The sequence below is a fragment of the Parasteatoda tepidariorum genome, chromosome 1 (genome assembly GCF_043381705.1).
Source record: "Parasteatoda tepidariorum isolate YZ-2023 chromosome 1, CAS_Ptep_4.0, whole genome shotgun sequence".
NCBI lineage: Eukaryota > Metazoa > Arthropoda > Arachnida > Araneae > Theridiidae > Parasteatoda > Parasteatoda tepidariorum.
The window spans coordinates 5,420,246-5,431,162 of record NC_092204.1 but is presented as its reverse complement, the minus strand read 5'-3'; the positions used below and the strand labels follow the sequence as shown (position 1 = coordinate 5,431,162).

The window sequence follows — 10,917 nt, the reverse complement described above, 5'->3', positions numbered from 1 at the left end:
GTACAACTACTTGCATATGCTGATGATGTTGATATAATTGCTCGTTCCCTTCCTGCGCTGAAAGAGTCATTTCTTGCCCTTGAGGTGGGTGCAAGGCAAATGGACTTGGTCATAAATGTAGAAAAAACAAAATATATGTTATTCTCGAGAAACAGAGTCCCGGACCCCTATTTTAAAATAAATTCTTATAGATTTGAAACAATAAGGAGTTTTACTTACTTAGGATCAATTATTACCATTGAGAACAGAATTACTCCTGAAATAAAAAAACCCACTCTATCTGGCGAATGGGCTGTCTATGGGCTAAGAAGATTTATTAAATCTAGGTTTCTTTCTAGAAAAACAAAGTTCTTAATGTACAAAACTCTTGTCCGGCCAGTCTTGAAATTCGCTTCTGAAGCTTGGACAATGACAAAACTGGAGGAAAATTGTATCACAATATTTGAGAGAAAGATTTTGCGGGGTATACTTGGTGGAGTAAATTAAAACAATAACTGGAGGAGGAGATTTAACTTTGAACTGTACAAGATTTATAAACAACCTGATATTATTAAATACATAAAAATAAATAGACTGAATTGGATCTCCCACGTGATTCGAATGAGTGACGACAATACAATAAAAAAGATACTGCTTTTTAGACCCACTGGAAAAAGAAAGCGGGAAAGGCCACGTTTGAGATGGGCTAACTTGATGGAGTCTGATTTTCTTGCAATCAATGAAGGGAATTGGAGATCAAAGATAAATCGGAAGTCATCAGGGAGAAATCTTCTGAGGAAGGCATTGGCTCACATTGGGCTGGCTGGCCAACTATGATGATGATGATAATTCGATTAATAATGATTAGAAAAAATAAGTTTATGTAATTAAAGGTATTTTAAAAGTTAGGAAATATGTAATGCCAATTATGGCATCACAAGTTTGAAAGTTGAAAGAACAAATTCGTAAAAAGTGCATTAGAATTAAAAACTATTTCATTTAAACATGAATTAAAACTTCTTAATATATCCTCATGATTAATCAAGCTAATCTTTTATTCAAAATAATTTGGAATGTTGGTGAAAATTAAGTTCTCCAGTTAAATTTGTCTTCTAAAAGTAGCGAAGTAGTGACTACATTTCGGAAGTAGTTTGTAGTCGTTACATTTAAAAAAGAAGTAATTGTAGTTAACTGCAAAAAAACGTAGATTTTCCAACCACTGCTTTTGATAAATCGTAATTTAATGAACTATTTTAATCAATATAACTAAAAAGAAAGTAATAATAATTTTTTTTTGAAAGGCAAAACCCAGTTATCCAGTTTGTTTTTAATGTTTAAAAAAATTTAATACTTAATTATTAAAATATTTTGATATGAAAAATAATATTCGATAATAATAGATTCAATCAAAAATAATAACTCTACTCAATCTAGAGATACTTTTTAATAGATGAAGGTTAGCATTGTCGATATTACGTTCCCCACATTGACCTAAGGACGTAATATGAACTTAGTTACATCGAATTCAACGACCACATCGATGGATGATCCACACTGAACGGTTGACTTGCTATTTGTGATTGCGTCATCGTCCTCCTCGCGCAATTGCTTTTCTGTCTCATTTACACACACTCGACTACTAATAGCAACACAGGAGAGACTGCATACACAACCGTAAACTTAATACAGCTCTCACTACAAACGATCAGAACTCTGTGAACTTGATACAACTCTTTCCACAAGTGCTCAAATTCCTGTGATCTTTATCTTTATACAGCTCTTCCTGTCTTTCGCAAAATATGCAACTAGTGGCATTCATTCATCGAATTCTATCTGTGATAAAATTCTGGTGGGGGAGTATTGTGACGTAACTACCACTACGATTATTAAACATCAATTGACTAGTATATAAGTTTGATTCGAAAGCAAACTTTATTTTAAGAATTAGTGTGTACATGCAATTTAAATTAATGATTTTTATTTTATATTTGCTAATTTAAAAAGGGGACCAGGAGAAAAATGGCAAAATCCAGTAGTCGACTGGTAAATCCAGGAGAATTGGCAGCTATATGTATCATTTATTACTGAAATTTTAAATTTTCGTGTTTAATACCAAAATGGTGGCAGCTACTTTAACAACCAAGTAGTTTAAAAGGACATATTTGGTGTTTCAATATTTTAGAAATTATTCTTGGCTCTTTGGGTAACAAAACGCTTAAGTACGTAGAGTTATGTATAGTGTTTCACTTTGGTTTAAAATAGTTGCCACCGTTTTCGGTGCTGACATACATTAATAATTTTTGCAGAGTAATTGTTGTGCAGAAGTTGTATCATAAAAATATGTCTCTTGCAGGATTGGTTGTTGCAGTTGGAGGGGAAAGGTGGCAAAATTTGTCCACCACAGTGTTTTGATCCAGTGAGTAAGAAGTGCTTAACTCTAAGATGTCTTTTTTGCTATTGGTGATCGAAATGGACTACAGGTGGCGTAGAGAAGATCTCTCTACATATGGCAACACTTCGCATGTTTTCACCACTAGCGTGTGGAGAGTCATAGGAGAAGGAAGTAGGTTAGTTTCTATCTTGATTTTCATACAGATTAAAAACTTTCAAGTTAGGAAGCTATATGGAACTACATTAAACGTAGTTCTAAAAGTAAGCGTCATGGAAATTTTAAAATATATTTTTGATAATTAGTTACGAAAAATGTTAAGAAAGGAGAAAATATCTTAGTACATTCCTATACGATTGAGAAGGAGAGGGAAGGGAGGGTCAAGACTAATAAAATGAAGAAAAATAAATATTTCCTTCTAAGAAAAAATGGGTATATTGTAAGTCATTGATATAAAACCCTTAATTCCCATGTAATACCCTATCTGTACCCCTTGAGTATAATTAAAAAATTGTTTTTCCTAATATAAAATTGTTGAGCTTAAAACAATTATTAAACTGCTCTTAAAAAAATTTTTCTCTTGTAACAGTTTTCTAAAAACCTTGTAGTACTAGAAGATATAACAATTTAAGTTCAGTTTAGGCATTTTTTTGGTGGGGCACACTTGAATATTATTAAGAAATCGTTTTTTTGCTAAAGTAAAAATGTTGAGCTTAAAACATTTATTATACTGCTCTTAAAAATGTCTCTGCATATAAGAGATTTATAAGAACTCAATAGTAGTAGAAGATATTACAATATAATTTGCCAATATTTTGAAGATTCTCCATGTGCAGGTTACTACACGCATTTATTGTGTCAAATTAATATTATGTTCAAGAAATAAATTAATACTTTTTGATAATTTAACAAAAATACGTAATGACAATATAAAATAAAATATTTAAAAAAAAGTACCAAAATTATCACTTTTTATTTATGCTTTGAAACATTTATTATATTCCTTGCCAATTTAAGCATAATTTAAATATAGCTTTTTAAATATAGCATAAAAACGATATTAGTCAATATGAAAGCTAACTTTAGAATACAAATAATTCAATAATTTAAATGTATTGCAGAAATTATTACTTCTGAACATCGGAGTCCACGAAAAAAAATTTAAATAGCGTGGTAAAAACTTAATTTGTTGACTTAATTTGATCTTGAAACGCGAAAGCAACTAAATGGCGAAAAATAATATTGACAGAAATTCAGCAGTTTTAAATCGAAAGCCAACAAGAATACACTGACCTTGTGTCTCAAATAAGTTTATTAAATAAAAACATTAAAATGTACTTAAGTAATTACCAATTTTTTAAACTCATTTACCAATAATTTAATTCATAAGCACCTCATATAAAAGGAATCCTTCTGATAAAATTGATCTAATGGCTCTAAGAAAAAATTTGATTTCCCGCAAATACTGAAAAGGAGGAAAAGTGGAGTCAAATGGATACAAATGTTTCATAAATAAAGAATTTTTATATTTGATTCATGCTAGTTCAAATGATTGCCAATTGTTTAGTGTTAATTGCTTTTTAATAGGTTGCCAATTCCCTTTTTACTTTCAGTAATTTTAAGCAGATTTAATACATTTCAATGGCTACTCTAACAATTTAAAGATATTTATCAGTCTTTTCAGTTATAGGTCAGCCAATCTGCTAATTTTACTTACATATAGATGGCAACATATAGCAACTTTACTTACATATAGCAACAAGAATTCGTATTTATTAGGCTCTCTGATTGTTTTAATAATACTAAATTAATCAAACTTCCACTTTTTCATATAACCTCTTAGCCATTGTGATACAACAGAATCTTTGTATTGTACCACAATGTTGCCCTGGGAACGCCAAATGTGGAAGCGAGGTTATTTTATTCTGGCTTCTTAAGCACTAGCAACAATATTTGATAGGTACAAAAGGTCAATTTTTTTCTATATCATCAGCATTTATAAAATAGACAGCTTTTGAAGTTTTGTTATAGAACACTAAGTCAATCGCATGTGTACTAATTCTTCCCTCTTTTTTTTACCACATTGGAAACGCAATGGTTACCTATGGAAGAAGTAGTCGCTGGATCTAATAGAGCTATTATCATTTTAGTGTTAATGTTTAGCAATCAAAATAGTTCCCCAAGAGGGCTGTCAGATACATTTATAAGTAGCCAGAACATGAGCAACAGCCCCCCGAGGAGTAAAAGAATTGTTAATTCTGTATATTCCATGAAAATATATTTTTACAGAGAAGATCTATGAATTCTGCCACAATCAAATAGCAATGTAAATGAAAATAACAAAATAAATACAGTAGCATAAATAACTACTGAACACAAACCAGAATGCCAAATGAAACGTAGATATTTTAATGCAAAACAATATGAAACAAAAACCGAAATGATGTCAGGGTAAATTTTGCTTCAATACTAAACTTATAATGATAAACTTATCTAGTACTTAAAATTACAAATGCACATATGCAAGTTGTTCTTTCCAAGAATTTTGAATTCAAGTGTGCCAGAGGAAGAATTGCATAAATTAACTCCGAAGAGACATAAGAACATGGAAATGACAGAATCGCCAATTTTTTCTCATACTCCTCTAAATATTTTTGAAAAGGTGGAATAGCAAGGCAATTGACTTAAATATTAATTCAATATATATTAATTTAAATATTTGTTAAAGCTAAACTTATTTATTTATTTTTCAGAATGTAAGTTTGATCTACGAATTAAATCTCTTACTTCTTTATAATTTAAATAAAAATCATGTACATTTTTTGTAGAATCTGTTAAAAAGACATAAGCATTTAATTCATTTTCAAATTCGATAAATTAATCATAAAATAGAATGAAGGTATAAAATAAAAAGATGACAAAATTGTTTGTCTTATAATTTTTGAGAAACGGCATAAGCATGTAAATAAACATCTAATACAAGTCACTTAAAAAATTAAAATGGGACATTATATTTCATTCAACTTTAAATAAAGCTTTTACAGCTAAGAATACTAAATGTGCCAACAATTATTTTGAATGAAAATAGTGTGGTACTACAGAAGTATATGATACTTTTGGCAAGTTTAGCTAAGGTTTGAACTTTTTGGTTACTAAGTAGGCTTGCCTAAAAGTGTACAAGCAATAAAGCTAATAATTTTTATTAAAAATGTTTTACTACAGCGGAATGCAAACTTTTTGGGGAGTTTAGTGATCATATGAACTATTTGTTATCAAAAAACGCTTGATGTAAAGTGTACTAGCAATAATTGTAATTAAAAACATGCTGTACTACTGTAGCAGGCAATATTTTTGGCAAGTTTAACTACAATGTGAAATATTTGGTAACTAAATCAGCTCATCGTAAAACGTACTATTGATAATTATAAAAAATTATAAATTAATATGGTACTATATGATATAAAATCCTTTTTTGTGAACTTAAATAGGAAATGAATTTTTCGATTATTAAATCAGTTTGCCTTATAATGTACTATTAATAATTTTAATCTGGTAATGACTACTTTGGTACAAAATACTTTCAGTTAGTTTTAAATCAATAATTGTTTTTGGTTATGAAGATTTTGGTTGCTAAATTGTCTTACCATACAAGACACATTTTTCAACGAAGAGAGATATAAAATAAAGTCTAAAAAACATACAGTAAAAACTTAAAAATGTACAATATTAAGCTACAATAAGAAAAGTACTATCAAAATTAATCTAATTGCAATTTAACTATTCGCGATCGCAACGAACTATAGGGGGCGTTGTTGTATGAGACGCTTACCTGCGAATTCTATNATCAGTTTGCCTTATAATGTACTATTAATAATTTTAATCTGGTAATGACTACTTTGGTGCAAAATACTTTCAGTTAGTTTTAAATCAATAATTTTTATTGGTTGCTAAATTGTCTTACCATACAAGGCACATTTTTCAACGAAGAGAGATATAAAATAAAGTATAAAAAACATACAGTAAAAACTTAAAAATGTACAATATTAAACTGCAATAAGAAAAATACTATCAAACTTAATCTAATTGCAATTTAGCTATTTTAAATACATAAAATCATGTTTAGAGAAAATAAATCTCGAAACACTAAGATTTTGTATATCTTACAAGTTCATTCTCGGAATTAATTTTTTAATATAAGCATAAGTATGAAAATCTAAAGGAAACTGTATTTTATCTACTGTAGTTTAGATTAAAGTTGTTTACAAATACTATTTATTTACTTATTTATTTATTTTTAGTTTGTTTGTTTTTTATTTTCATGATTCGATTAGTGGAAAGTTTTAAAGATACATACCGATTTATCAATAAAATTTTTACTATGTGAGTGACTTTACTATTCCAGTTCGAACTAATTTTCATTTTAGTTTAAATGTTACCTAAGAAGAAAATACTTATTAAGCATACATAATCTGCAAAAACATTAGTTTTCAAAATCCTGAATAAGAAACTGTTGGAAAATTGCGAAAACAAAAAATACAAGACTCATTTAATTGCTTGTAAGTTCATCAACTTTAACATGAGCTAATCCAATTGATTGGCAACGACTAATGAATGATTCCAAATAATTTAGAATTTAATCAAAATGAAATCCAGTCACCGAAAAATGAACTAAAGATTTAAAAGAATCCAAATTGGATCTATGATTTGTGAATAATTTTGTACTAACTGGAATAAAAAATTTATTCTGAAGGAGAAATTAGGAAAATGAAAATTTAAGATTAATTTAATTGCTTAAAAGTTTATCGTCTTTCAAATAAGGAAATCTAATAGATCGACAAAAGCCAGTATACGATTCTAAATATGTTAAGAATTGATAGGAATGATATTGAGACATCGAAAAATGAATTGATTATAATAAATACACACTGAACAAATGATGTAACAAAACATTGAATAAAAATATCTATGGAACAAAGTAGGAACAGAAATCCAGAGCAGTGTAGAGTTCATAAAAGGACATTAAAACAGGAAACTGAGTACACTTTGTAAACAGGGTAAAGAAACCAGTAAAAAACCTTTAACTCGTAAAAGATCAAATTTAACCTTTGAAATAAATCCCTCTCTGTTTTAAAACCATTCAACTTCCAAGTGTACTTAGTAAAAACATAAATCCGGAAGAAAAGATCGTAAAAGCATTTTAGCTGAAAAAATAAATCACAGTCACAAAAAGATGAATACTTTAACCAGCAGAGAGAGTAAAAAACCATGGAAATAAAGTACCAAGCGTAGAAAACCATCGTAGAAAAAGCCATTTTTTTAATCACTTTGAGTCACAATAAAACTTGTAAAGTTTCAACGGCAGTGTCTCAAGTTGAAAAGAAAGAATCTATAGTATTAGAATTCTATCATGTGATCAGTTTCCAACATTTTCATTCGGCGAGGCACGTGAGGTGACTTTCCAATATTCTGATAGGTCAAAGCAAATTATATGAAATTTTAAAAAGTGGGGCTAACATAAGCACAAAATTATTATATGTTATGAAGTCACTATGCTTCAATAACTATAAATATTTCATTGTGATTTTTGATTATAGGATAATACTTCTTTTAAAGTTCTAAACTTCCAAAATTACAGCAAAAATACTGCAAACCTTTTACTGAAAACAAAAGGTATCACATTCATTTTCTTAATTAAAATCCTCTGCAAACTCACTTTTTTTGTTTTATTCAAAGTTATGCCTTTTTATTTGTTCAATTCAAATATTTCGACTTTTTATAAACCCAGTTGAAACTTGGAAAAAGTTGAAACTTGGTAATATGTTTTAGTATGGCACGCTACTTAAATTCATTTTAGCACTTCAATATTGGTTAATATTTTACTTATTTACTTTTTTGGAGTAAAATACTTTTTTTTGATTCTTGAAATTATGATTCCTAAGTTAAATTTGAGATAAGTTTTAGAATTTTTTTTTTAACAAAGTTATACATTGATCTTTTTGCGATGAAATCAAATCCCTTTAATTACCAAATTTCAACTTATTATTACTGTTATCTTTGATGTCAAAAGTTATTGCAGATTATTTATTTTCTTCCTGCACAAATTTGTTACGACTCGCAAACTTGTTAATCAAACATTTCATTAAATCAAATTTATTTCTTTTGATAAGCACAGAGCTCTTTAATTCAGTCTACAATCTGTAGATAAATGCTAGATATATATTTTAAATCAAAATATAATAAAGAAAATTTGTTCCAAATAGTTTAAAAAGGAAAACTTTCGAGCTTTTTACGGTTGATTTTACTTTTTTGCTTCCAAATCTTTAGATTTTAGAACTATTTAAACAAATCCGAAAACATTAGTACAGAATTAAAAAATGTCATTTGTTTGAAAGTAATTTATAATAACTGGAACATTTTTAACTTATAAAGATAAGCAAATTCTTGCATTACAACTTGTATGAGATGATTCCTTCTTTATTTAAATCCATTTTTAAAAAATGCAAGCAAATATTTTCAAAATTAACATTTGAAATTTTAACCACATTTAAATTTGACATCTACATTAACTTGTGAAAAATATTCTTTCCTCACCAAATAGAAATAGCTTGCAACGTTTTTAAAAAATTTTTGTAAATTATTTTCAAAATTTCACACATTATCATCATTTATAAACTTAGTTTTCTAATTATCTAAACCCATAGTTATACAAAAAGAACAACTTAGTAATAGAAGGATTATGAAAATTTTCGCAAAATTTTATATGAAACAAGACATTTCAACTATCACGGAATGTTAATAATTTAACTGGAAACAATTTTATTTTTAAATTTAAGAGAAATTTAAAGAAAAGGGCCGTTCATATGTTACTTAAACATACTTCCCCCCTATTTTCATATACCCTCTCAGCAAAGAAAAATAGTAGCAAACAATTTTTCGTGCTTACATTGACTGTAATAATGTAATTTTAGAAATAAATTTAAATAAACAATACAATAACTTTATTATTAAACTAAATTTACATTTAAGATTATTTTTCAAATTTTTAAGTTAAATATTCTTTAAGGGTTTTTTTTGTGTGAATTTTTTCCGTAGTCAAATGTCTTGACCTCTAAAATATATTAAATATTTTTTTCCAACTTTTTCCTCAAAATTTAACTTTAGCTGCAATTATGAAATTGTCTAATTTTTCCCCACATTTTTTTGTTATATCTTTTGCGCTAAAAAAATTGAAAATTGGGAATTATGGCATCTTGTGCATGTAGCTTCGCCCCTTATAAATGACAATAATCAAATCACAAACCTTCGATGTTTTCCCGCTATTTTAACAGCTACAAATTGAATATTTAGTTAGCTTTTGTAGAAAATGCAAGCTTTTTGTCTTCGCAAATAGATCGTGTATCATCGAATCCACTAGAAATTGTGCTCGCGGCAAATTTTAGAAATTGTGCTTGCAACGAGTGGTCCCTACGATAAATTGTCACTGCAAGGACATTAGAGTAGAACTAAAAAGAAAAATTTTTAGGAGCTAAAATAAGTAATTATCGACTAAAACATCACAAATTTGAATTTAATCTTCAATTTGTCCTTTGAATAGAAGTTCATCCAGTAAATCAAATTTATGATTTAAACAACCTTTGGCTAATTTTTGGCCTAGAAATCACAAGTTCAACTTTGCATTTAAATGTTACCCCTTTGAAAGAAATTATTAGACTACTCTTGCTCAACAAGCATTTGCGTAGTCTGCTTATCCACCAAAAACAAATCATTGCAAAAACATTTAACAGATTTCTAACAAAAAAGCTTTAAGTTTAAATTTCGCTCATAAATTAAAGCTTAGTATAGAAATCATTATCTCCTTGAAAGCTTGTTGGTGGAAAAAAATGTCAAAAATGAATTAGGGCTAAATTATTAAGGAAGTAACCAGAAAAGTTAATTTCGTCAACAAACCAATAGTAGAAATTGGTTATCCAACCCTCAAAAATCAGTTTTCGCTATAAATTTGCATTACCTAAGCTCCGATTTTAAAAAAAAAGTTTACATTTTGCTAGCTAGTAATAGCGTATCAGAACAAATTGTTAGCTCACATTTGAGTGCGCCAAACGCTTTTAATGACCCATTCCTAAAAGACAGTTATAGCTAAAATATGATTTTGCTTGAACTTTAAAAATATATCATTCGTAGGAATTTTATTTCAAATTTTAAGCTAATCAAAGGAAATCGTTTTCCCACCAGATAGTATTAAGTAACACGTCAATGAAAAATTAAGCAAAAATTAGCTTTGCCCTTTGACACAGATGAGACATTGGTGTCCCTTAGAAATATTTTTTTCGATATTTTAATTACAAGCAAAAACATATTCTGGTATTTTTTTAATTCAAAAACAGTTTAATAGCTACTAAAAAAACTGTCGAACTATCGAACAATTTATATATTTGTACTAAAATATAAAATTTTAAAAAAAAGTAGTATGCACTCAGATTCCAAAATTCATCCACCGATTTTGTAAATTAATGAAGGATCAATGATTAATTACTGTTTCTCTAAATAAG

General features: G+C 28.3%; 1 long non-coding RNA gene across 22 annotated transcripts in view; it reads left to right on the top strand.

The window, feature by feature from the left end:
* LOC107451974 (uncharacterized) overlaps window positions 1-10,917 on the top strand; it is a 107,250-nt gene that overhangs the window by 50,276 nt on the left and 46,057 nt on the right. For 9 of the 22 annotated variants that reach the window (XR_011637103.1, XR_011637123.1, XR_011637117.1 and 6 more), the window contains exon 6: window positions 2,333-2,542. The exons of 10 other annotated variants lie outside the window; for them this stretch is intronic. This is a non-coding gene — a long non-coding RNA (uncharacterized lncRNA). Of the gene's footprint in view, window positions 1-2,285; window positions 2,547-10,917 lie in introns of all 22 variants that reach the window. 3 more of the 22 variants (XR_011637126.1, XR_011637115.1, XR_011637095.1) reach the window with 2 other exon arrangements.